Source organism: Apodemus sylvaticus, chromosome 1 (assembly GCF_947179515.1).
Source record: "Apodemus sylvaticus chromosome 1, mApoSyl1.1, whole genome shotgun sequence".
NCBI classification, from domain to species: domain Eukaryota; kingdom Metazoa; phylum Chordata; class Mammalia; order Rodentia; family Muridae; genus Apodemus; species Apodemus sylvaticus.
This window is the reverse complement of record NC_067472.1, coordinates 180,653,252-180,676,724: the sequence shown is the minus strand read 5'-3', so window position 1 is coordinate 180,676,724 and position 23,473 is coordinate 180,653,252. Positions and strand designations below refer to the sequence as shown.

The window sequence follows — 23,473 nt, the reverse complement described above, 5'->3', positions numbered from 1 at the left end:
TCTAATCATAGAACTACAAAATTAAGTTTCTGATTCTATATTGTTCTGCCCTATCTTGTGATACTGTTGGCGTAGCACAAGAATTTGTACAGTGCTTACTCTCTGGCAAACAAACGCAATTAATAGGTTGATCACAAAATGCCCTATGGTAAGCAAAAGAAGTAATATTATTAGGGGGCCCATGAGGACTGAAAACAAAGTAGTCATCCATGGAGACCTAGTAAACCATCCTTCATATCAATTTTGAGCATTTTCTCTCTCAACTCGGAGCTTATTAAGCCTTTCTTATAGTTTGCTCATGGAATCTTTAACTGCCCCTGAATGGTCCACATAAAACAACATTCTTCTTTCAGAACTGCACATAACCCTCCTTCTTTAAGAATAACAAGTCTAAACCCCTCCTATTCCGGAGAACAACCTCAGATAAGGAAGTAAGAGACTCTTGTAGTTTTGTTATTGAATCTTGTATAGATTGTAAATCCTGATCTATGGCATCTTGCAGGTTCTTAAAGCCTTGCTGTCTGGCAATCAAAGGGGTAGCTCCTGTCCCTATGCCTCTGATACCTACTGCTAGCCCTATTCCCAGTAAGACTGCTAACGTGAGGGAAGCAGGTTCCTTCTTGACTCTTGTTGGTCCTGTATCATAGGCTCCTATGACTACTTCTTCAGGATGATAATAAATACGGAGCACTAGCTGAATCATGACACAGAAATCCTTGGTCTGGTTGAAAATGGACGTGGATATGCAAGAGGTGAGCCCAGTACTGCATGCCCACCAGCTATTATTATTGGGTAGCAGGTACCGATAGGGTGATAGGTACTGTCTTACTTCTGAGGAGTTTAGAATCATGGAGATGTTGCAGAGATGTTGGTGGGTGGGGGCACTTTTCCTAACAAAACCCAAAACCAGAAACTTCATTAAGAGTGAGCTTTCCCCTCGCTCCCCAGGGGCATAGGCTATGATCTGTGGTACTGGTTGGGGTACCTGATATGGCCGTTCCCTCATAGTAGGGGGGGTCCCATTGCCAAGCAAAGCCAGCAGGATGTCGTGGCATCAGGGCTAGTAGCATTAAGAGCAAAGAAAGCACCTTGTATGAGATTAAAGAGTCGATCTCCAGTTGTAGGGGCTAAGGGGTAGTTCTCAGTGGTTCTTCTTGACTAGTTGAGCCAGAAGTAGCGGGGGAACTATGTAGCAGGGTAGGTGGGGATTTGGTAAACACAAGGGGGGTGAGTAATGGAAAGATCTTCTTAGGGGTAGCCTTGGGGAGTCCATGCTGTGTTAAAAACTTATCAAGTCCTATAGAGACAGGAGGAAGGCTTTCTATCTTGAGACGAATCTGGAATATAAACCCATTATCCCATCCTGTCATATAAAACCTGAGTCCCCATAGGTGTCCCTTATGCCAGGAGGAAAACTGTTTACCCTGGGCAGTAAAAGTGGTATTAAGGGAGTCTGTTCCCTTATTTCTTCTATTACCCATAATCAGATCCCATGAGGGCCCTGAATGCCAATATATGGTACCCAAAGTTACACAAGACCATTGTTTACAAAAGAATTGTTCTAACTCTCCACATCTGTAAGCCACAGCCCGCATTCTAACATCTCAGGGACAAACGTAAAAAGGAGTTTGCTGCAGCTTCCTCTGGGCAGGCCCATCTTTACATCCTGGGTGATCAGCTATATAGTGGCCCTGAGAGTTTACCACCTGGTTAAGGGTGTGTTTTTCTAATTGAGATGTCTCTGAGGGAATCTCCTCGTGAGTCCATTCTGGAATGTCCCAAGAGTCTAAGCCTGCTGTTAGGGCACAGATTTCAGGATATAAGGACGGCCACCAAGTATCAGGGGGTGCTGCCTTAGAGGTAGACCAGACCATGTCTCCCGATTGAGACAGGACTTGCCAAGTCAGCTTTAAGGGGCTTGAGGGTTATTATTCTTGAAGGTTTGGCAGGTGATGGAGGCACAGCTTAAGAGGATGATCAGTCCTTTCCAGGTTCCAGGTGTCATCTTGGGCTGCCTGCAGTGCTATCTTGACAAGAGAGGCGTGGAGCCAGGCTAGGATGCCATCAACCTTGACAGCAGTAGGGCCGGTCAGGAGTACTAGAAAGGGACCTTTCCACCTGGCTTCAAGGGTTCTTGCTTGGTGATAACAGATCAGGACAGAGTCTGCCACTTGGAACTTGTGGGGGCACCTCAGTGGTCCCTAGCTCGTAGGCTCCTCTGAGTTTCTCCCAGGTGTCCTTTCTGACAAGTTCAAGGGCCTTTAAGTGGGCTAAGAGGGGTTGGGAAAAAGGAGCATCAGGGTCAAAAATCCCTCCTGCTTCTGTCAAAGGGGGCAGTCCCCCATGGTGGAGCTCTGTGGCGAGCCCCCTGACCAGCAGGGGAAGAAGACCACCGACACGAGGATTCTTCTCTGATCACACTTTATTGGAGCGCTTCTTGGTTGTGGGAGAGCTGGAGGCAAGGGGCGAGGGAGGAGGAGAGGGAACGGTATATATAGGCAGGGCAGGAACTTCCCCTTGTTGATCAGGCTGGGATAGTTTTCAGCTGTTGCTGGGCAGACTCGTGCTGGGACATGGGCCAAAATAAAGGTATTTACTGCACTCCTCGGCGTGGATCGCCACAGGTGTGGATCGCCACAGAGCTCAAATGGTGTGAGTATGAATTTCCCTGGGGTGTTCCGTACTTGGAACAGGGCAAAAGGAAGGAGGACTGTCCAATCTTTCCCCGCTGGTCTCCAAGCCTAATTTAGTCAAGGTCTCTTTTAATGTTCTATTCATCCTTTCTACCTGTCCTGAACTCTGGGGTCTATAAGGACAATGTAATTTCCAATCAATCCCCAGTTGTGTGGCCAGTTCCTGACTTACCTGGGCAACGAAGGCAGGGCCATTGTCTGATCCAATTACCTTAGGGATGCCAAATCTTGGAAATTTTTCTTCTAATATCTTCTTTGCCACCACGTTGGCCATCTCCCTTTTCATGGGGAAGGTCTCCACATATCCTGAAAAGGTATCTATGAAAACTAACAAGTATCTGTTACCATATTTTGCTGGTTTGACTTCTGTGAGGTCAACTTCCCAGTATACTCCTGGCCTTTCTCCCTGCAGGTGCTTACCAGGTGTGCCTACATGATGTGCAGCATTGGTTAAAGAACAAGCTTTACAATTTTGTACTGCCTCTTTAACAATATCTGAGAGGCCCATGACATGATAGTCAGAGTGGATTATAAGGTCTTTTAATTTCTTAGCTCCCAAGTGGGTCAATTGATGTAGATTGGTGACATGGTCCCTCTTTTCAGGGTAAGATAGATTTCCCATCTTCTGTCTCTGCTACTCCGTAGGGGGTGTAGTTATGTACTATTTTTAATCTTTCCATCTGATGGTGATCCTCAGGAGTGTATCTGAAACTAGTCTCTCTGATGTCATAATAGTTTTTGGACTCTTTGGCCCCTTGATTGGTTATAAGGATCATGGTTCCTTGGGCCACTTGTTTGGCCACCATGTCAGCCATCCGATTTCCTCTGGCAATGGCATCTTGGCCCTTTAGGTGGCCAGGGCAATGTATAATGGCCAGTTTTTTTGGTAGATGTATGCCTCTAGTAAACTCAGGTTTTCTTCTTTGTTTTTATTATATGCAAGTACACCTTAGCTGTGTTTAGACACTAGATATATTTATGGATGGTTGTGAGCTACCATGTGGGTGCTGGGATTTGAACTCATGACCTTTGGATGAACAGTCAGTCCTCTTACCCACTAAGCCTTCTCTCAAGACCCCTCTTCTTTATTTTTAATGTCCTTTCCCACTGACATGAGTAGCCCCCTCTGTTTGTAAATTGCCCAATGTTTGTGTGCGGTGGCGAAGGCATACCTGCTGTCTGTGTAGATGTTGACGGACTTCCCTTCTGCCAGTCTCAAGGCGTGGGTTAGTGCAATCGGTTCTGCCTTCTGAGCCAACGTTCCTTCAGGCAAGCTACTGGCACAGATGGCCTGTTTTCCATCCACCACCGCCGCCTCGGCCTTCCGCTGACCTTCAACCACGAAGCTGCTGCCATCTGTATACCAATTAAGGGACCCTGGCCAGGATTGGTCTGTGAGGTCCTTCCGCATTCCGGTTACTTCTGCCAGGATGTCCATACATTTGTGTACAGGCAGGGAGTCGTCTGCCTCAGGTACTAAGGTAGCGGGGTTGAGGATAGCCGGTGGGGCAAAATCACTCGCTCAGTTAAGAACAGGCTTTGATAGTGAGTCATGCGGGCGTTTGTCATCCACCTGTCAGAGGGCTGCAGTTACCTGGTGTCCTAAGGACAGTTTTTCAGCATCCTTGAAAAGTAGGGTTGCTGCAGCAATGGCTTTCAGGCCAGATGACCATCCACTGGCTACCAGATCTAGCTTCTTTGATAGGTAGGCTACAGGTCGTTTCCATGGTCCCAAAGCCTGGGTCAAGACCCCTCTGGCTATTCCTGCTCTCTCATCCACGTAGAGGGTAAAAGGCTTAGTTAAGTCAGGCAAGGCCAAGACTGGTGCACTGAGTAAAGCCTTTTTTATTTCTTCGAAAGCTTTCTGATGCTCAGGAGTTCATGAAAAAACCCAGGTTTCGTTGATGAGAGGGTAAAGGGGTGCTGCTAAGATGGTAAATCCTGGTATCCATAATCTACAGAAACCTGCAGTTCCCAGGAATTCTCTCACTGGCTTTGGGGTAGTAGGAGTGGGGATCTGGGTCACAGTTCTCTTCCTAGCTTCTGTCAACCATCGCTTCCCCTCCTTAAGAGTGTATCCCACCTCCACATAAAGCCAGACACTCTGAAGCTAATAGAAAAAAAACTGGGGAAGACCCTTGAGGACATCGGTACAGGGAGAAAGTTTCTGAACAGAACACCAATAGCGTATGCTCTAAGAGCAAGAATTGACAAATGGGACCTCATAAAATTACAAAGTTTCTGTAAGGCAAAGGACACCATCAAGAGGACAAATCGGCAACCAACAAATTGGGAAAAGATCTTCACCAATCCTACATCAGATAGAGGGCTAATATCCAATATATATAAAGAACTCAAGAAGTTAGACTCCAGAAAACCAAACAACCCTATTAAAAAATGGGGTACAGAGTTAAACAAAGAATTCTCACCTGAAGAACTTCGGATGGCGGAGAAGCATCTTAAAAAATGCTCAACTTCATTAGTCATTAGGGAAATGCAAATCAAAACAACCCTAAGATTTCATCTTACACCAGTCAGAATGGCTAAGATTAAAAATTCAGGAGACAGCAGGTGTTGGAGAGGGTGTGGAGAAAGAGGAACACTCCTCCACTGCTGGTGGGGTTGCAAATTGGTACAACCACTCTGGAAATCAGTCTGGCGGTTCCTCCGAAAACTGGGCACCTTACTTCCAGAAGATCCTGCTATACCACTCCTGGGCATATACCCAGAAGACTCCCCACCATGTAATAAGGATACATGTTCTACTATGTTCATAGCAGCCCTATTTGTAATTGCCAGATGCTGGAAAGAACCCAGGCATCCCTCAACAGAAGAGTGGATGCAAAAAATGTGGTATATCTACACAATGGAGTACTATTCAGCCATTAGAAACAATGAATTCATGAAATTCTTAGGCAAATGGATGGAGCTAGAGAATATCATACTAAGTGAGGTAACCCAGACTCAAAAGGTGAATCATGGGATGCACTCACTGATAAGTGGATATTAACCTAGAAAACTGGAATACCCAAAACATAATCCACACATCAAATGAGGTACAAGAAGAAAGGAGGAGTGGCCCCTGGTTCTGGAAAGACTCAGTGAAACAGTATTCAGCAAAACCAGAACGGGGAGGTGGGAAGGGGTGGGTGGGAGGACAGGGGAAGAGAAGGGGGCTTGCGGGACTTTCGGGGAGTGGGGGGGGCTGGAAAAGGGGAAATCATTTGACATGTAAATAAATTATATCGAATAATAATAAAAAAAAAAGAAAAAAAAAGGAAAAAAAATAACAGGAAAAAAAAAAAAAGAGTGTATCCCAAGTAAGTGACTTCTGTTTGGCATATCTGGGCTGTTTTATCCGAACCTCGGTACCCCAACTCACCCAACTCAGTCAGCAGTTTCTCAGTCCCCCGTGTGCACTCCTGTTCATTATCAGCAGCTAAAATCAAATCGTCAATGTACTGCAGCAAAGTTATTTGGGGGTTCTCTGGCCTGAACAGAGCCAAATCTCAATGGAGGGCTTCTTCGAAGAGAGTTGGAGAGTTCTTGAACCCTTGAGGCAGTCGTGTCCAAGTTAATTGTCCAACTTGTCCCAACTCTGGGTCTCTCCATTCAAAAGCCAAAATCGGCTGGCTCGTGGGGTGCAGCTTCAGGCAGAAAAATGCATCTTTTAGGTCAAGAACAGTATATTATTTTCTGTGAGGAGGAAGAGAGCTGAGCAAGTTGTAAGGGTTAGGGACAGTAGGATGGATGTACTGCACTCTCTTATTAACTTCTCTAAGATCTTTCACTGGCCAGTAACCATTGGTACCAGGCTGCTTGACAGGCAGTAGTGGAGTCTTCCAGGGAGATTGGCAGTGTATTAGGACACCTAGTTGTAGCAGCCTCTGAATGTGAGGTCTGGTGCCCTCCCAAGCCTCTTTACTCATAGGATACTGCCACAACCCAATAGGAACTGCATCAGTCTTTAAGTTAATGATGATGGGGGGTACTCATTTTGCTTCCCCCATACCTTCTATCTCTGCCCATGCTTTAGGGAACTTTTTCAGCCACACAAACTAGAGAAAAGTTTCTCCTTTTCTCTAGTGTCTCAATCACAGGGACTTGGGGCTCATGTAATCTATATTCTTCTTCTAGCTTCATGGCCAGGGCCATAGATGTGGGATTCTCCCAATCGACTGTTGCTCCTTCGGAAGAGAAACTTATTTGAGCCTTTAGTTTAGTTAGTAAATCTCTCCCTAGTAGTGGCATGGGACATTCTGGGATGAAAAGGAAAGAGTGGGTTGCTTGTCACTTTCCTGGGTACACCTTCCTGTCAGTAGTCCATGAATATGGTTTTTGACCCATGGCCCCAGTTACTATAGTCTTTTTATCCTTTAATTGTCCTAGAGGCTTCTTTAAGGCAGAAAATTCTGTTCCCATGTCAACTAGAAGGTCCATAGGGGTCCCCTCCACTTTTAGGGTTACCCTAGGCTCGGGGAGGGGATCCGAGTCCCATCTCCCCTATTCATCTTCTTCCATGGTGAAGAACCCTGGGTGCCTTATGTTTCTTCTTTGGGCAGTCCCCAGCCCAATGTCCATGCTCTCTACCAAAAGCACATTGGTTTTTATTTAAAGGTTGACATGGGAGTCCTCCAGGGTTCAAGGGTCTTCTTGACTGTGAGCTGCCCAGGTACCCTGACTGTCTAGTTTCTCCTTTTCTCTGTTAGCTTCCCTGTCACCTACAACTGTGGCCAGAATCTTAGTCAAATTACTTTCTTGTCTACGGTCCCGCCTGTCCTCTCTCTCTTCAGCTTCCCTCTTTTCCCTCTCTCTCCTCTCCTCCTCACTCTCTCTCTTATGATATACTTTTTATGCCTCTTTAACCATGTCCCATAAGGACAAGGTATGCAGGCCTTCTAGATGTTGCAACTTCTTTTTGATATCAGAGGCAGACTGCCCAATAAAAGCCATGGCTACTGCTGCCTGCTGACCCTCAGAAGTAGGGTCAAAAGGAGTATAACACCTGTAAGCCTCTATACACCATTCTAAAAACACAGAGGGAGGCTCCTTTTCCCCCTGAAGAACTTCCCTTACCATAGCCAGATTGGTGGGGTATCGGCCTGCCCCCCAGAAACCTGCCACCAGAGCCTGGTGGGAGACCATCAGTCGCTCCTTACCTGCCGCTGTATTGAAATCCCACTCAGGACAATTCAGGGGGAAGCTCTCACCGATCACATTCTGGAGCTGAGTTGGTTGGCCGTTGGTTCCAGGCACATTTTTTTCGTGCCTCCAAAAGTATTCTTTCCCTTTTTTTGGTGGTGAAGAGAACCTGTAAAAGCTGTTGGCAGTCATCCCAGGTTGATTGGTGTGAGAACATGTTGGACTCCACCAGACCTGTAAGGCTAGAGGGATTTTCTGAAAAAGAATCATGATTTTCTTTCCAATTATATAAATCGGCCGAGAAGAAGGGCCAATATTGGAGCTGGCCACTGTATGCACGCAGAGGCAAGGCTGTAGTGGAGTCTGGTCCTTCAGGGCTCTGAGCACATCGGCTTCGGGTCCCAACCGCCGGCCCCTTGGCAGTGGCTGTAGCCCCTGCAGCGCTGGCCCCTCTGTACTGACTGATCTCTCTGCTGGGGCTGCACCCCCCCCCCATCAGGTGGCTGGTCCCTCTGCCGCCCCTTCAGTGGTAACCAGTTGAGGATTCTGAGGAGGCATGGGGAGGGGGAGGGGGTGAAACATCAAACCATTCTGGAGTCCCCTCGATATTGGGATAGATCTTGCGAGGAGCTGACAGATAAATTTTGTTTGGTGGGTCGGGCTCCGCCATTTTTGTTTCCACTCTCTGTTCCATGTTATGAAGTGCCAGGACTCAGGAGCCTGGCTTGTTTTTCTGAGTCCAAGGCCTTAACCAGGATGGAAGATCCTGCACTAGGTCTACCCAGACCACACTGGCCAGGGTAAGACCCTGGTCCTTCCTGCAACACTATGTTCTTGATGGCAGAAATTACAGTCAGGTCAAGTGTACCCTCTGGTGGCCAGTCAACCTTATACATCGGCCATTGTGAAGAACAAAACATTCTCCATCCTTTCTTCTTAACTTCTACAGACAGATAGTGTGCCCTATTTCTAATTTCTGTCCAGTTGTCCAGAGTCTGACCAAGAGGGGTGCTTATAGTCTGTCCCATCGTCCAAGTCACACAGAACACAAACAGAACACACAGAAAAACCAAACAGAACACACAGAAAAACCAAACAGAACACACAGAAAAACCACAGACAGCGTCTGCTTCCTGAGGGACATTCAACAGACTGCCAAGAGGACATGAAATCTTTCCTCCACAGGAGTGACCCGGGGTCCAAGTTGGCACACAGATGGGAGATTTCCGAGGGTCCTCAGAATTACCACAGATCTCCTAGGATGTCTCCCGAGGCTAGAGTCTGTTATCCCCTGACAAGTCTGACTGATAACACTCCTGTCCATCCCAGCAGGGAGTCCGTTGCTCTCCATGAGCTCAGACGACTGTAAACCAAAAGTTTCAGGTATTCTGGCCACCAGACAAGGATGGACAAGGGCATAGACAAAGAAGGAATCTTACCTCCAAGAGGGGTCTCTAAGAATCTGGGGTGGTTTTCACTTCCCGGCCAATGCACCAAATAAAAGGCCCCGAAGAAGGGGACCCCCAGCCTCAGGAAAAGGCAACGCCCCCAGAAATTCAGGAGAGATCTTCTCGATGCAAACGAATGAGGTTTATTGGGGAATCCAGTGCAGCACTAGGGCCGAACCTCATAACCCACGCAAGGTCAGAAGAGTTCGACCATGAGCTGCGGTGGTCCGGGGTTTTTAAAGGAAAAAAACACACAGAAACGGGGAGGCTTGACAATGCATTAGACATCCTGTCAATGATTCAAAACCCCCATAAACCCAAAAAGAATGGAGAAGCTATCTAACCTCCGGGGGTGATAACAGGTTATCTAGAACCAACTTTTACACTTTTAGGTTATTGTGTGGCTAAACATTTAACAGAGCACTAAATGTGTCAGGGATGCTATACATTTAAGAGAGCACTAAATGCGTAAGGGATGCTATACATGTAACAGAGCACTAAATGTATCAGGGATGCTATAAATTTAACAGAGCACTAAATGTGTCAAGGACTGGGTGGGGCTAGGGCAAACAGGCAACATTCTTGGGCCATTATGTGGTTGAAGATTTAGCAAAAGCTCTCAGCTGTGTAAAGACGCTGGCAGGCTAGGTCCAGGGTTAGGGATTGCTATCTTCTAGGGTAATCTCGAAGTCAAAGCTGGGGGCAGTAGGACAAAAGAGAAAGTTTCTATGTATTAGGCTAGCTGCTAGAAGTCTAAAAATATCGAGTTGGGGCTCACATTTTGAGTTAGGCTTTCACACATAGCATCATAAAAAGAAGGTTGCAATGGCTCTCCCAGGATCACCTGGCTAATCAGGGGCTGTCACTCTGCTCTGAGTGACCACACAAGTCATTACTCTCACTGTCTCCCAGATCCTCTGAAGACCTCAAAGGATTCCCGTTCAGCACACAGACATGGGGCACAGAACAGAGCTGCAGGCATTTATTAAAATCAGCTGAAGAGACTGAAGGATGAGGGCAAAGGTGTCAGGAATCCAACTTCAGGAAAAAGGACAGGACAGCAAGACGGCACTCGGATCAGACATGGTGCAAAGATGGGTCACCTTGCGGACCCAATTAACAGTCATATCCCTAGGGGAACTTTGCTCAGACCTTGGCCTCCCAGGCTTTTGCCTGGACTCAGGGACTGGGCGGCCAGGCTAACCTTGTGTGTGCCAGCCTGGTTGGGGAATCGCTGCCCAGCAGAGTGAGCAGAACACAGGGGAGGTCACAGCAGCATACACCTTCGGTGCTCCCTGGGGGTGCACACGAGCTCCATCTGGTCCACAGACACAATCTGGGGCAAGGCCTCAGGCAGAAGCCCTCAGCTCAACTCTCTCCACTTCAGATCAGCCTGGGCGGCCGCACCACATCTCCAGGTCCCTCAAGAGGCTAGCGGGGGCTTCCGGGCTGCCAGCTGGGAGAAGTCGGTGTGCTCCAGTAAATCCTGCGGGCCCCAGTGGGAGCCTTCAGGTGCCTGCTTCGGGATCTGAACAGCCTGGACAGCAGCACCCTGTCTACAGGCAGTGCAGGGTGTAAGCTGTGCACCAGAGGCCAACGGGGAAGGGGCAGCTTGCACTGGTAAGTCCAGCACTGACAAGACCAAGTAACACCAGTGAGAGCTAGATGGCAAAAGGCAAACGCAGGAGCATCACTAACAGAAATCAAGGCAATATGGCAACATCTGAACCCAATTCTCCTCTACCAGCATGTCCTGAATACCCCATCACACCAGTAAAACAAGATTTGGATTTAAAATCACTGGTCATGATGCTGGTTCAGGAACACATGAAGGACATACTTAAAGAAATTCAGGAGACAATGGATCAAAAGTTAGAAGCCCTTGCAAGGGAAACACAAAAATCATTGAAAGAAATCCAGGAGAATACAAAAGTCAACAAGGAGGAAATGCAAAAAACACTTAAAGAAATACAGGAGAACTTTGGTCAACAGGCTGAGGTCATGAAAGACGAAACACAAAAATCTCTTAAAGAAATACAGGAGAACTTTGGTCAACAGGCTGAGGTCATGAAAGAGGAAACACAAAAATCTCTTAAAGAATTACAGGAAAGCACAAACAAGCAAGTGAAGGAGCTAAGCAAAACCATCCAGGATCTAAAATCAGAAGTAGAAACAACTAAGAAAACTCAAAGGGAGACAACTTTGGAGATAGAAACCCTTGGGAAGAAATCAGGGGACAGAGATGGAAATATCAACAACAGAATACAAGAAATAGAAGAAAGAATCTCAGATGCTGAAGATTCCATAGAAACCATGGACTCAACAGTTAAAGAAAATGCAAAATGCAAAAAGCTTGTAACCCAAAATATCCAGGAAATCCAGGACACAATGAGAAGACCAAACCTAAGGATTATAGGCATAGATGAGAGTGAAGATTTACAACTTAAAGGGCCAGCAAATATCTTCAATAAAATTATGGAAGAAAACTTCCCTAACCTAAAGAGAGAGATGCCCATGAATATACAAGAAGCCTACAGAACTCCAAACAGACTGGACCAGAACAGAAATACTTCCTGTCACATAATAATCAAAACACCAAATGTTCTAAACAAAGAAAGAATATTAAAGGCAGTAAGAGAAAAAGGCCAAGTAACATATAAAGGAAGACCTATCAGAATCACAGCAGACTTTTCACCTGAGACTATGAAGGCTAGAAGGTCCTGGGCAGATCTCATGCAGACTCTAAGAGAACACAAATGCCAACCAAAACTACTATATCCAGCAAAACTCTCAATCACCATAGATGGAGAAAATAAGATATTTCATGACAAAACCAAGTTTACCCAATATCTATCCACAAACCCAGCCCTAAAAAGGATAATAGGAGGACAACACCAATACAAGGAGGGAAACTTCACCCTGGAAAAAGCAAGATAGTAACCTTTCATCAAACCCAAAAGAAGTTAAGCATTCAAATATAAAAAATAACGTCAAAAATGATAGGAAGTAACAATCACTATTCCTTAATATCTCTTAACATCAATGGACTTAATGCCCCAATAAGAAGACACAGACTAACTGACTAGATACGTAAACAGGACCCTACATTTTGCTGCTTACAGGAAACACACCTCAGGGTCAAAGACAAACACTACCTTAGAGTAAAAGGCTGGAAGACAATTTTACAAGCAAATGGTCTCAGGAAACAAGCTGGAGTAGCCATTTTAATATCAGATAAAATTGACTTTCAACCCAAAGTCATCAAAAGAGACTCTGAGGGACACTTCTTGCTGGTCAAAGGAAAAATACAACAAGAAGAACTCTCAATCCTTAACATCTATGCTCCAAATGCAAGGGCACCCTCTTTCATAAAAGAAACTTTATTAAAACTCAAAGCACACATTGCACCTAACACAATAATTGTGGGTGACTTCAACACTGCACTTTCCTCAATGGACCGATCAGGAAAACAGAAATTAAACAAGGACACAATGAAACTAATTGAAGCTTTGGACCAATTAGATTTAACAGATATATATAGAACATTCTATCCTAAAACAAAATAATATACCTTTTTTTCAGCACCTCATGGTACCTTCTCCAAAATCCACCATATAATTGGTCACAAGACAGACCTCAACAAATATAAGAAGATCGAACTAATCCCATGCCTCCTATCTGATCACTATGGAGTAAAAGTGGTCTTCAATAGCAACAGAAACAATAGAAAACCCACATACACGTGGAAATTGAACAATACTCTACTCAATGATAACTTGGTCAAGGAAGAAATAAAGAAAGAAATTAAAGACTTTTTAGAACACAATGAAAATGAAAACACAACATACCCAAATCTATGGGACACAATGAAAGCAGTGCTAAGAGGACAATTCATAGCCCTGAGTGCCTCCAAAAAGAAAATGGAGAGAGCATACATTACCAGCTTAATGACACACCTGAAAGCCCTAGAACAAAAAGAAGCTATTTCACCCAGGAGGAGTAGAAGGCAGGAAATCATCAAACTCAGGGCCGAAATCAATCAAGTAGAAACAAAGAGAACCATACAAAAAATCAACAAAACCAGGAGCTGGTTCTTTGAGAAAATCAACAAGATAGATAAACCCTTAGCCAGACTGACCAAAGGGCACAGAGAAAGTATCCAAATTAACAAACTTAGAAATGAAAAGGGAGATATAACAACGGAAACTGAGGAAATCCAAAAAATCATCAGATCCTACTACAAGAGCCTGTACTCAACACAACTGGAGAATCTGGAGGAAATAGACAATTTCCTTGACAGATACCAAATACCAAAATTAAATCAGGACCAACTAGACCATCTAAACAGTCCCATAAAGCCTAACGAAATAGAAGGAGTCATAGAAAGTCTTCCAACCAAAAAAAGCACAGGACCAGATGGTTTCAGTGCAGAATTCTACCAGACCTTCAAAGAAGAGTTAACACCAATACTCTTCAAACTATTCCACAAAATAGAAACAGAAGGAACACTACCCAATTCCTTCTACGAAGCCACAATTACGCTGATACCAAAGCCACACAAAGATCCAACAAAGAAAGAGAACTTCAGACCAATTTCCCTTATGAACATCGATGCAAAAATACTCAATAAAATTCTTGCCAACAGAATCCAAGAACACATCAAAACGATCATCCACCATGATCAAGTAGGCTTTATACCAAGAATGCAGGGTTGGTTCAATATACGGAAATCCATCAATACAATCCACTACATAAACAAACTCAAAGAACAAAACCACATGGTCATTTCGTTGGATGCTGAAAAAGCATTTGACAAAATTCAGCATCCTTTCATGCTTAAAGTCTTGGAGAGAACAGGAATTCAAGGCCCATACCTAAACATAGTAAAAGCAATATACAGCAAACCGGTAGCCAGCATCAAACTAAATGAGAGAAACTTGAAGCAATCCCACTGAAATCAGGGACCAGACAAGGCTACCCCCTTTCTCCTTATCTTTTCAATATTGTACTTGAGGTACTAGCTCGGGCAATTCGACAACATAAGGAGGTCAAAGGGATACAAATTGGAAAGGAGGAAGTCAAACTGTCACTATTTGCAGACGACATGATAGTCTACCTAAGTGACCCAAAAAACTCCACTAGAGAGCTCCTACAGCTGATAAACAACTTCAGCAAAGTGGCAGGTTATAAAATCAACTCAAGCAAATCAGTGGCCTTCCTATACTCAAAGGATAAGCAGGCTGAGAAAGAAATTAGGGAAATGACCCCCTTCACAATAGCCACAAACAGTATAAAGTATCTTGGGGTGACTCTTACCAAACATGTGAAAGATCTGTATGACAAGAACTTCAAGACTCTGAAGAAGGAAATGGAAGAAGACCTCAAAAAATGGGAAAACTTCCCATGCTCATGGATCGGTAGAATCAATATAGTTAAAATGGCCATTTTGCCAAAAGCAATATACAGATTCAATGCAATACCCATCAAAATCCCAACTCAATTCTTCACAGAGTTAGAAAGAGCAATTATCAAATTCATCTGGAACAACAAAAAACCCAGGATAGCTAAAACTATTCTCAGCAACAAAAGAAAATCTGGGGGAATCAGTATCCCTGACCTCAAGCAATACTACAGAGCAATAGTGTTAAAACTGCATGGTATTGGTACAGCGACAGTCAGGAGGATCAATGGAACAGGATTGAAGATCCAGAATTGAACCCACACACCTATGGCCACTTGATCCTCGACAAAGAGGCTGAAAACATCCAATGGAAAAAAGATAGCCTTTTTAACAAATGGTTCTGGTTCAACTGGAGGTCAGCATGCAGAAGAATGGGAATTGATCCATCCTTGTCTCCTTGTACTAAGCTCAACTCCAAATGGATCAAGGACCTCCACATAAAGCCAGACACTCTGAAGCTAATAGAAAAGAAACTGGGGAAGACCCTTGAGGACATCGGTACAGGGAGAAAGTTTCTGAACAGAACACCAATAGCGTATGCTCTAAGAGCAAGAATTGACAAATGGGACCTCATAAGGTTACAGAGTTTCTGTAAGGCAAAGGACACCATCAAGAGGACAGATCGGCAACCAACAAATTGGGAAAAGATCTTCACCAATCCTACATCAGATAGAGGGCTAATATCCAATATATATAAAGAACTCAAGAAGTTAGACTCCAGAAAACCAAACAACCCTATTAAAAAATGTGGTAATGAGTTAAACAAAGAATTCTCACCTGAAGAACTTTGGATGGCAGAGAAGCATCTTAAAAAATGCTCAACTTCATTAGTCATTAGGGAAATGCAAATCAAAACAACACTAAGATTTCATCTTACACCAGTCAGAATGGCTAAGATTAAAAATTCAGGAGACAGCAGGTGTTGGAGAGGGTGTGGAGAAAGAGGAACACTCCTCCATTGCTGGTGGGGTTGCAAATTGGTACAACCACTCTGGAAATCAGTCTGGCGGTTCCTCCGAAAACTGGGCACCTCACTTCCAGAAGATCCTGCTATACCACTCCTGGGCATATACCCAGAGGATTCCCCACCATGTAATAAGGATACATGCTCTACTATGTTCATAGCAGCCCTATTTATAATTGCCAGATGCTGGAAAGAACCCAGGTATCCCTCAACAGAAGAGTGGATACAAAAAATGTGGTATATCTACACAATGGAGTACTATTCAGCCATTAGAAACAACAAATTCATGAAATTCTTAGGCAAAGGATGGAGCTAGAGAACATCATACTAAGTGAGGTAACCCAGACTCAAAAGGTGAATCATGGTATGCACTCACTAATAAGTGGTTATTAACCTAGAAAACTGGAATACCCAAAACATAATCCACACATCAAATGAGATACAAGAAGAAAGGAGGCGTGGTCCCTGGTTCTGGAAAGACTCAGTGAAACAGTATTCGGCAAAACCAGAACGGGGAACTGGGAAGGGGTGGAAGGGAGGACAGGGGAAGAGAAGGGGGCTTACGGGACTTTCGGGGAGTGGGGGGGCTAGAAAAGGGGAAATCATTTGAAATGTAAATAAATTATATCGAATAAAAAAATTAAAAAAAAATAAAATGAGGTCACAACAAATATATATATATATATATATATATATATATATATATATATATATATATCTGCGATTCTGTTATGCTTGAAACAAGAGGCGACAGCTCAGCTATGGTAGGCAGTGTCAGGCAATCCCTGGGCATGGGGGTGGCATTTAAGCCTTTAGGGGAGGTTCTGACTATACCTCAGATGATGCCAGTGGAAGGAGCCTCCATCTGAGGCAGGGGAGTAGAGTCAAGGGAGGGTCCAAAGAAGACCCTGGCAAGTAGACAGAAGTGTCTGGTATCTTAGCATAGACCTGTGATTACTGTATCTCTGCAGAGCCAGAATAAAGACTCCCCTGTTCCTACTATGGTAAGAACCCCATGTTTACCTAGCATATGGGAGTGATTTTCAGGAACCTGCATGGAACAGGCTGGATATGTACCTGTCATGCTTCTTTGACCTGTGATATGGTGATCAAGGGTTTGATTCCTCAGTTACAGGTCACCTGACATGTATTAATAGTCACATGGATCATTTGTACACAGCCTTCCACCATTTGCTGCATGGGCGAGTAAGTGAGGTTAGGGAGGACTTTACCAGAATTTGAGGATTAAAAAGAATTGTGTGAAATCCTCCCTCTTTGTAGCAGCCCTGGAGTTTTTCAAAGGCCTCCAATTCCTCCGTAGAAGCATCAAACGATGAAAGTTGGGACTTCATAAGGCTCTCATTTCGAGAGAGCAATGACAAATAGACTCTGAAGAAAGGAGTGCATGCTTCTGCGGCAAACACAGACAGAAAAACATCATTATAAGGCCACAGTCTAGCAGAAACAGAGGCTCAAGTGTTCTTGACACATCTACAAATGCCTTCACTATCCTTTTCCATAGTCCTGCCCTCCCAAAGGCTGCTGTCTCACAGATTCGACATGGTTTCCATGAGACACACACTTCACAGGAGTGGACAGGCCCGCATAGCTGACCCTTAAGAAAAGTCCTCCGTTTGCCTCAGCCTCAACTGTACAACTAAGTATCATCTCCAGCACAACTCCGCCTCCCCGTCCCACCCATCCCAAGTGTTGTAACGCAGAGCAGAAAGTATCAACCATCCTCTGCAGTTCCTTGCCTCCCGAAGACCCCTAGGTCTGTCTCAGGGCCCCACTTAGAGATCTACATGGGACTGAGATGGGGGTGAGCAAGGTCCCACTCTCACTTGTCGGGAAGCCCAGCTCTCCAATCACCAGCAAGGCCAGCAGAAGAAGTGTCCCCTTCATGGTGGAGATTGCTAAATGCACTGCTCAGAGCAGATGCTCTTCCTTATAAACCATTATAGCCCTTAGCCAAGCAAACCCCACCCTCAACCCTATATCCCAGGAGCTCCAAATACCTTTGGACAAGAACCTAGCACAGGTGGATCCCCTTCCCACTTGCTGACAGGAAAGGGTATGCGAGCCCCTCCCACTCGGAAGAACAAACAGCATGAGAAGGCCTGAAGTCATCCCTTTCTAGAGAGAATTGTTCATTCTTTGCCAAAGAGGGGTTAGAGCTGACCTTTGTAAGGAGCTCAGTTCAAGTGCTGAGCCAAAGACCCCAAGAACCTGTCCTACTTGACAACTCTCCTTCCTGGTCACTTCCTCACCTCTCCTGGCTCCAAGCATGGCCTCTCCAAGTTCAGACAGGAAGGCACAGGGGTCAAGGAGGGTTTCTGTCTCTGTAGGTAGTCAGCAGTCCAAAACACTGGATGTGCCTGAGGTCAATGCTTGAGCAGAAGGGTGCATGTCTGGGTTCTTGTAAGGCCCCTTGAACATCTTTAGCTGCTGAGGCCTTTGAACTGGATCCCTGAGGACATGGAGGTGACATCTTACTCTTGGTGACCCTCAGCCATGGTAGTCCCCAGCTCTTTGGCCGTGTGGGTATCCTCTGGGGCTGATGATGGTTTTGTATCACCAATTCTGCTTCACTCCACGGTAGCTCAATCCTGTTGTCCTGCTCACCCTGTCCCCTCTCAGCTCTGTCAGGAACCATGTCTCTAAGAGGTTTGATCAGTAGAGTCCATGTGGTGAGAGCAGTGAGTGGTAGAGTGAGGGACTCACCGCTCTACATGAGCTCTCGGTTGTCCACAACCCCACGGGCTAATGTGGACTGCCTGGCTGTAAACTACAGTGCTCCACAGGCCACAGGCAGTGCTCTGTGTGTATGCTGTCTAAAGTTCAGAACAACCTACTTACCCTAAGGAAGACATTGTCAGCACAAATGACATGTCAGCTGGGTGTTGTAGTCCATGCTTCTCAAGACAGGAAGCTCTTCAGTCCAAGCTCACCCTGCTTGCTGTGTGATAGTTCATCTTGATGATCATCCTGACTGGGTTGAGAGTTGCCATGGAAACACAGCTCTGTGTGGGAGTTTTTATGCTTTGTCAATTGATGAGCACAGACTGACTTTCATGTGTCAGCGTGGACTATGGTCATAGAAGGGGTGGAAAGAGGAAAACAAGCTGGGCACAACCATCCGTGCCTCTCTGCTTCCTGATTGTAGATGTGGTCAACCACCTCAAGTTCCTCACTGTGCCTAGCTCACCGTGATAGACTGTGTCCCTTCAAACTGTGAGCAGAAAGGTGCTTCTCCCCTGGCATTTGGTCACTAGTTCACTACAACAGGGGTGGAGTATTTTTTAGCATGTGCAAAGCCCTTGGTTTATTCCACAGCACCACACACATAAACAGGGGCAGCCAAAGAGATGAATAAATATGAAAATTGTTTATTATGCAAGCATAAAAGCCTGGGTTCAGATTCCCAGAACCCATGAGAATGGTGGTGTGCATGCCTAATCCCATGTGAGCTCCAGGTTCAATAAGAGACTTTGTCCCAAAAAATAAGGTGGAAGGCTGTTGAGGGAGGTCAGTGATTAAAGGTGTCGTGATTAAAGGTGAAGACCTGAGTTCAAATCCCAGAATTCACCTGGTAAAAGAAGAGAATTAACTCCTCCAAATTGTCATCTGACCTTCATGTGCACACACACACACATCTTGGCACCTCTGCCCATACACAGGCATACACACACACATACACAAGCACACAAACACATGAACACTACCTACAAATGTCTGGAGAAACTGCCCTGAGGAAGCTCGAAAAAGTTCCTAGTGGACAAATATCAAACAATCTGAAAAACAAACTAAACAACATGATATTGGATTGGGCTAAAAGAGTAAAATCACCTATAAACCCATTCTGATGTGAATGATTGCACGGCAGATAAATGAATACCGATATAAGTCAGTGTTCTTACATCTCACAGAAGAATTCCTGGGGATCTGTAGAGGTTCCTCCTAGGAGTTGACCTCCCTAGGTGTGAGTTGTATTACAAGTTCTAAAGTTCTACATGATGGCCCAGTCAGTGAAGCATTTGCTGGGTGCACACACTTGAACCCTTGAGTTTCAGCCCTCAGAACCTGTGAGGTCCACCAGGCACAAAGTGCCCCCTGGTAACCTCAGTCCCAAAGAGTCCACCCAGGGCTCACTGGCCAGCCCATCTAGACAAATCAACAAGCTCCAGGCTTAATAAGAGGCCCTGTTTTAAAATATATAAGGTGGTCTCAGCTGTAAAGAGGACCCAGATTCATTTCCACCACACACACACAGCAGCTAACAACCATCTGTAACTCCAGTTCCAAGGGATCCAGTGCTCTCCTGTGACCTCCACAGGGAAAGCAAACATGACTGCATAAGATACTCAGGCAGGCACAGTCCCCTCATACATAAAATAAAATTAAATAAAATGTCAAAAAATCACAGACATATGTTTATATATACAATTATATGTGTATGTATATACACATATATGTATGTAAAATGCATTCACACATATATATAGGGTGGAGAGCAACAAAAGGCACTCACTGTCTGTCCCTGACCACCTGTTGCATACACATATGTGTGCCATGTGTCTTAGTTAAGATTTCTGTTGCTGTGATATGACACCGTGGCCAAAAACAGAGTAGTATAGGGTCACCCAGCAGTAGGCACTGGCTTAGCCACACTGTGCGCTTGTCCCCATTCCCAACCCTGTACAGAAGAGAAAGGCCCCCAGTGGGAACATTCTACAGGCCTCCACAGCCCTTGGAACATGGAAGGCCATAAAAACAAAGACCAGTGGGCTCAACAGACAGTTCACAAGTAGATGTCAGAACTTGGCACCTAATTGCCCAAACACTTACCCAATGAGAATCCTGGTTGGCACGGCTAACCAGTAAGTCTTCAGCAAACTTCATTCTGTCACCAGCTGATAGAGAGAAAGTGACAGTCAAGTGCCTTTTACAACAACTGCTTAATTCTGACCTATCAAAACACTTACAATCTTTACTTTTAAAATGAAATACCAGCCAAATCACACAAACACAAAGACTTATGTAATATAGGCATGGCAGGAGGAACAGTTTGAGGTCAAGCATGAGTTATGAGGGAAGATGGTGTTGCACATTTTAAGAAAGGTCTTGTTTATAGACCTGTAGGCGTGAGATAGCCCTTCAGCCAGTCTAACCAGCATTTGTGAAGACCTCCTATGTGTGTTAACCCTGGGAGAGAGGATGGCCTTGCTCCCCTGAACCTTCAGACAACTAAAGAACACCAAAAGGCATCCAATAGAAGAGGATCTAGAGAAGATGAAGTGGAGTTTAGAGCCTTCACTATGGTGGAGGTGGGGAGACTTCTTATACACAAGGGATCCATCATGTACCCTGCAGGGTTATAATCTGTGTTGTGTTGATATGACAAAAAACACAAGACTAGGTAATGTATATGGGAAAGAGGTTAATTTGCTTCTTGGTCTGGAATCTTGAAAGTCAAGAATAGGATAACCTCAGGGAGCCATGGCCTTTGTTTGATCACCAGGTGCACAACAGAAGGGCAGCAGGGGATTGTGGAAGACACAGAGCAGAGGCTCCACCCTGTGTCTCAAGCACCCGCTATACACTTCTCAGCCCTACCACACTGGGGACCCAGGCTCGACACAGGTGTTTGGTGTGTACCCAAGACATGTTGAAAGTATACCTGGCCCTCCCTCAGATATTCTGGTTTTGATGCAGTCTGGGGATTTAGGTGACAAATCTCCCAGACAGGTGAAGGAAAATCATTTCAGGCAGGGAGAACAGAGCATATGAAGGCCCTAGTTCTCGCTTGGGTCACACTTATGGAGAAATGGTGTCCTTCCTCCTACAGAGACACTGCACATGACAAACATGCTAAGTAAATGCGAAATTCCAGTTTCAGGTGTACACAGTACAGTCAGGTGACTTGCAAAGTACAAAGAAATGAAGTAAAGATGTGGCCCTTCTCTCCGATGATCCCCAGTTGCCTGTCTGGGATCCCTTTAAATTTAATTTTTTTCACACTATACTGTTAATGAAGGTTCTTAAACACTTTAACATCCCTTTTAACTAACCACCCACCAGAGGTAGTAGGGAACAAAGCCTGTGAGGGGTGTGGACCTGTTTGGAAATGGTTCTTTGGAGCAGTTCCTGTGTGTGTTGTCTGGAAATTGGCAGTTCAGTTCAGTTCACATGTAGACAGCAGTAGCTTGATACACTCACAAACACTTCACAGATAGATCATCAGTCCATTTCTGTAGAGTTGGGATAGCAAGCCTGAATGAGTAGTGGTGGCACTATCTAGCAAAGACAGCCAAGTCCCAGCTGCAACTTCAGTCAGCAGGAGGGGCTGGGAAGAATCCCAGGAGAGGTTCTCTGGTGTGCCTCTCCTAGGGAAGAGAAGATCAGCAGAGATCCAAGACCAAATAGAGTTGCACAGTTAGCTGTACCAGCAAGTCAAGCCCAACCTCTGTCACTCACTGCCTGTCAAGTTCTATTTATACTCCCTCCAAGCACCATGTGTCCTCCATGAGTCCTGTGTCAGATGTGTGTCTGTCTCACCCAAAATCACTCTGCAACACACCACTGGAAGTATTTTGGTACCTTTCTCTCTATGGAGTCCTGACAAACGGAGCTCAACTACACAGTAAAGGCGAACCAATACATGTGCGTCATTGTCAAAGAATCCTTCATCCCGTGTCCTTTCACATGCTTGCTGTAGCAGAAAATCCTTTCACCTGTGTCGGCTTCAGCCAAATGTTCCATCACAGGTCTGCCTTTCCTTTCACAACTGTTTACTTCAGGAAAACACTCCTTCAAATCTTTGCTTGAGCAAGACACCATCCAACACAATTGACTCTCCAATGACCTCTTAAGTTTCCACTTCAAATCCCCTTATTCACAAAGATAGCAATTGTGCCTGGGCAAGGGAATGCTCTTGGGGGCTAACTTTGGTCTGTTTCTTTGCCCACTCTATGTGGCATCAGTGAGGCAAAGCCGGCTGTAAATGAAGTATATATTCTAGCTAGCCTCTATTAAACACACAAAGCCTTAGAATTTTATTAGAAGTGCTGTAAGTCAAGATTCGGCAGGTTCTGTACTATTTTAACTTATGACCAATCCATAGACCCTGTGTTACTTACTGTTTCAGTGTTGATCCCCATTATTCCTCCTCCATCAGCCTATACCTGAGCTCCACTGCTCCTGGTCACGTGCTTTTGAGCCATCAGGCCTCATGGCATCCTTCCTCTCTCTCCATCCTCTTTCTCCTCCTCTCTCCTCTTCTCTTGTCTTCTGATCCCTACCTATGGCCCCCACCCCAGTGAAAGAAACAAAGCACAAAATACTACTCTATTCTCCAGCATTGGCAGAAAGACACATTTTTTTTTAACCAGTCACAGACTAAGATGAGCAGATTTTACAAAGCAACATCTGGCATATGTGAGAATTTGTTTACCAGATTACCCAAGAATCAGAGGGTGGGGGCATCCAGATCATGGCATTTGAATGCACAGCAGCAGGAGACCAACCCCAACAGCTGGAGGTGGTAGAGGCAGCAGGAGTACCCTATGGTGAGCAGTCTTCACATTACCATTGAACCCTGAGGTCTACCTATGCAGCAGATCCTCCACAGCATGGACAGGAAGCCTAGCCTCCCTGGCACTCTGAAGTGAGATGGCTCTAGACGCTGGTGGAGTCTTCAAAGTCTTTACAGATCCCTGGTCCTCTTCTGGCAAATAGGAACTAAAGAGTCTGTCCTCTTGGTCCC

General features: G+C 45.1%; 1 pseudogene; it reads right to left on the bottom strand.

Annotated features, from left to right (window-relative positions):
• Positions 1-2,261: 2,261 nt before the first annotated feature.
• The window catches only part of LOC127695783 (uncharacterized), a 74,354-nt pseudogene continuing 53,142 nt past the window's right edge, over positions 2,262-23,473 (bottom strand).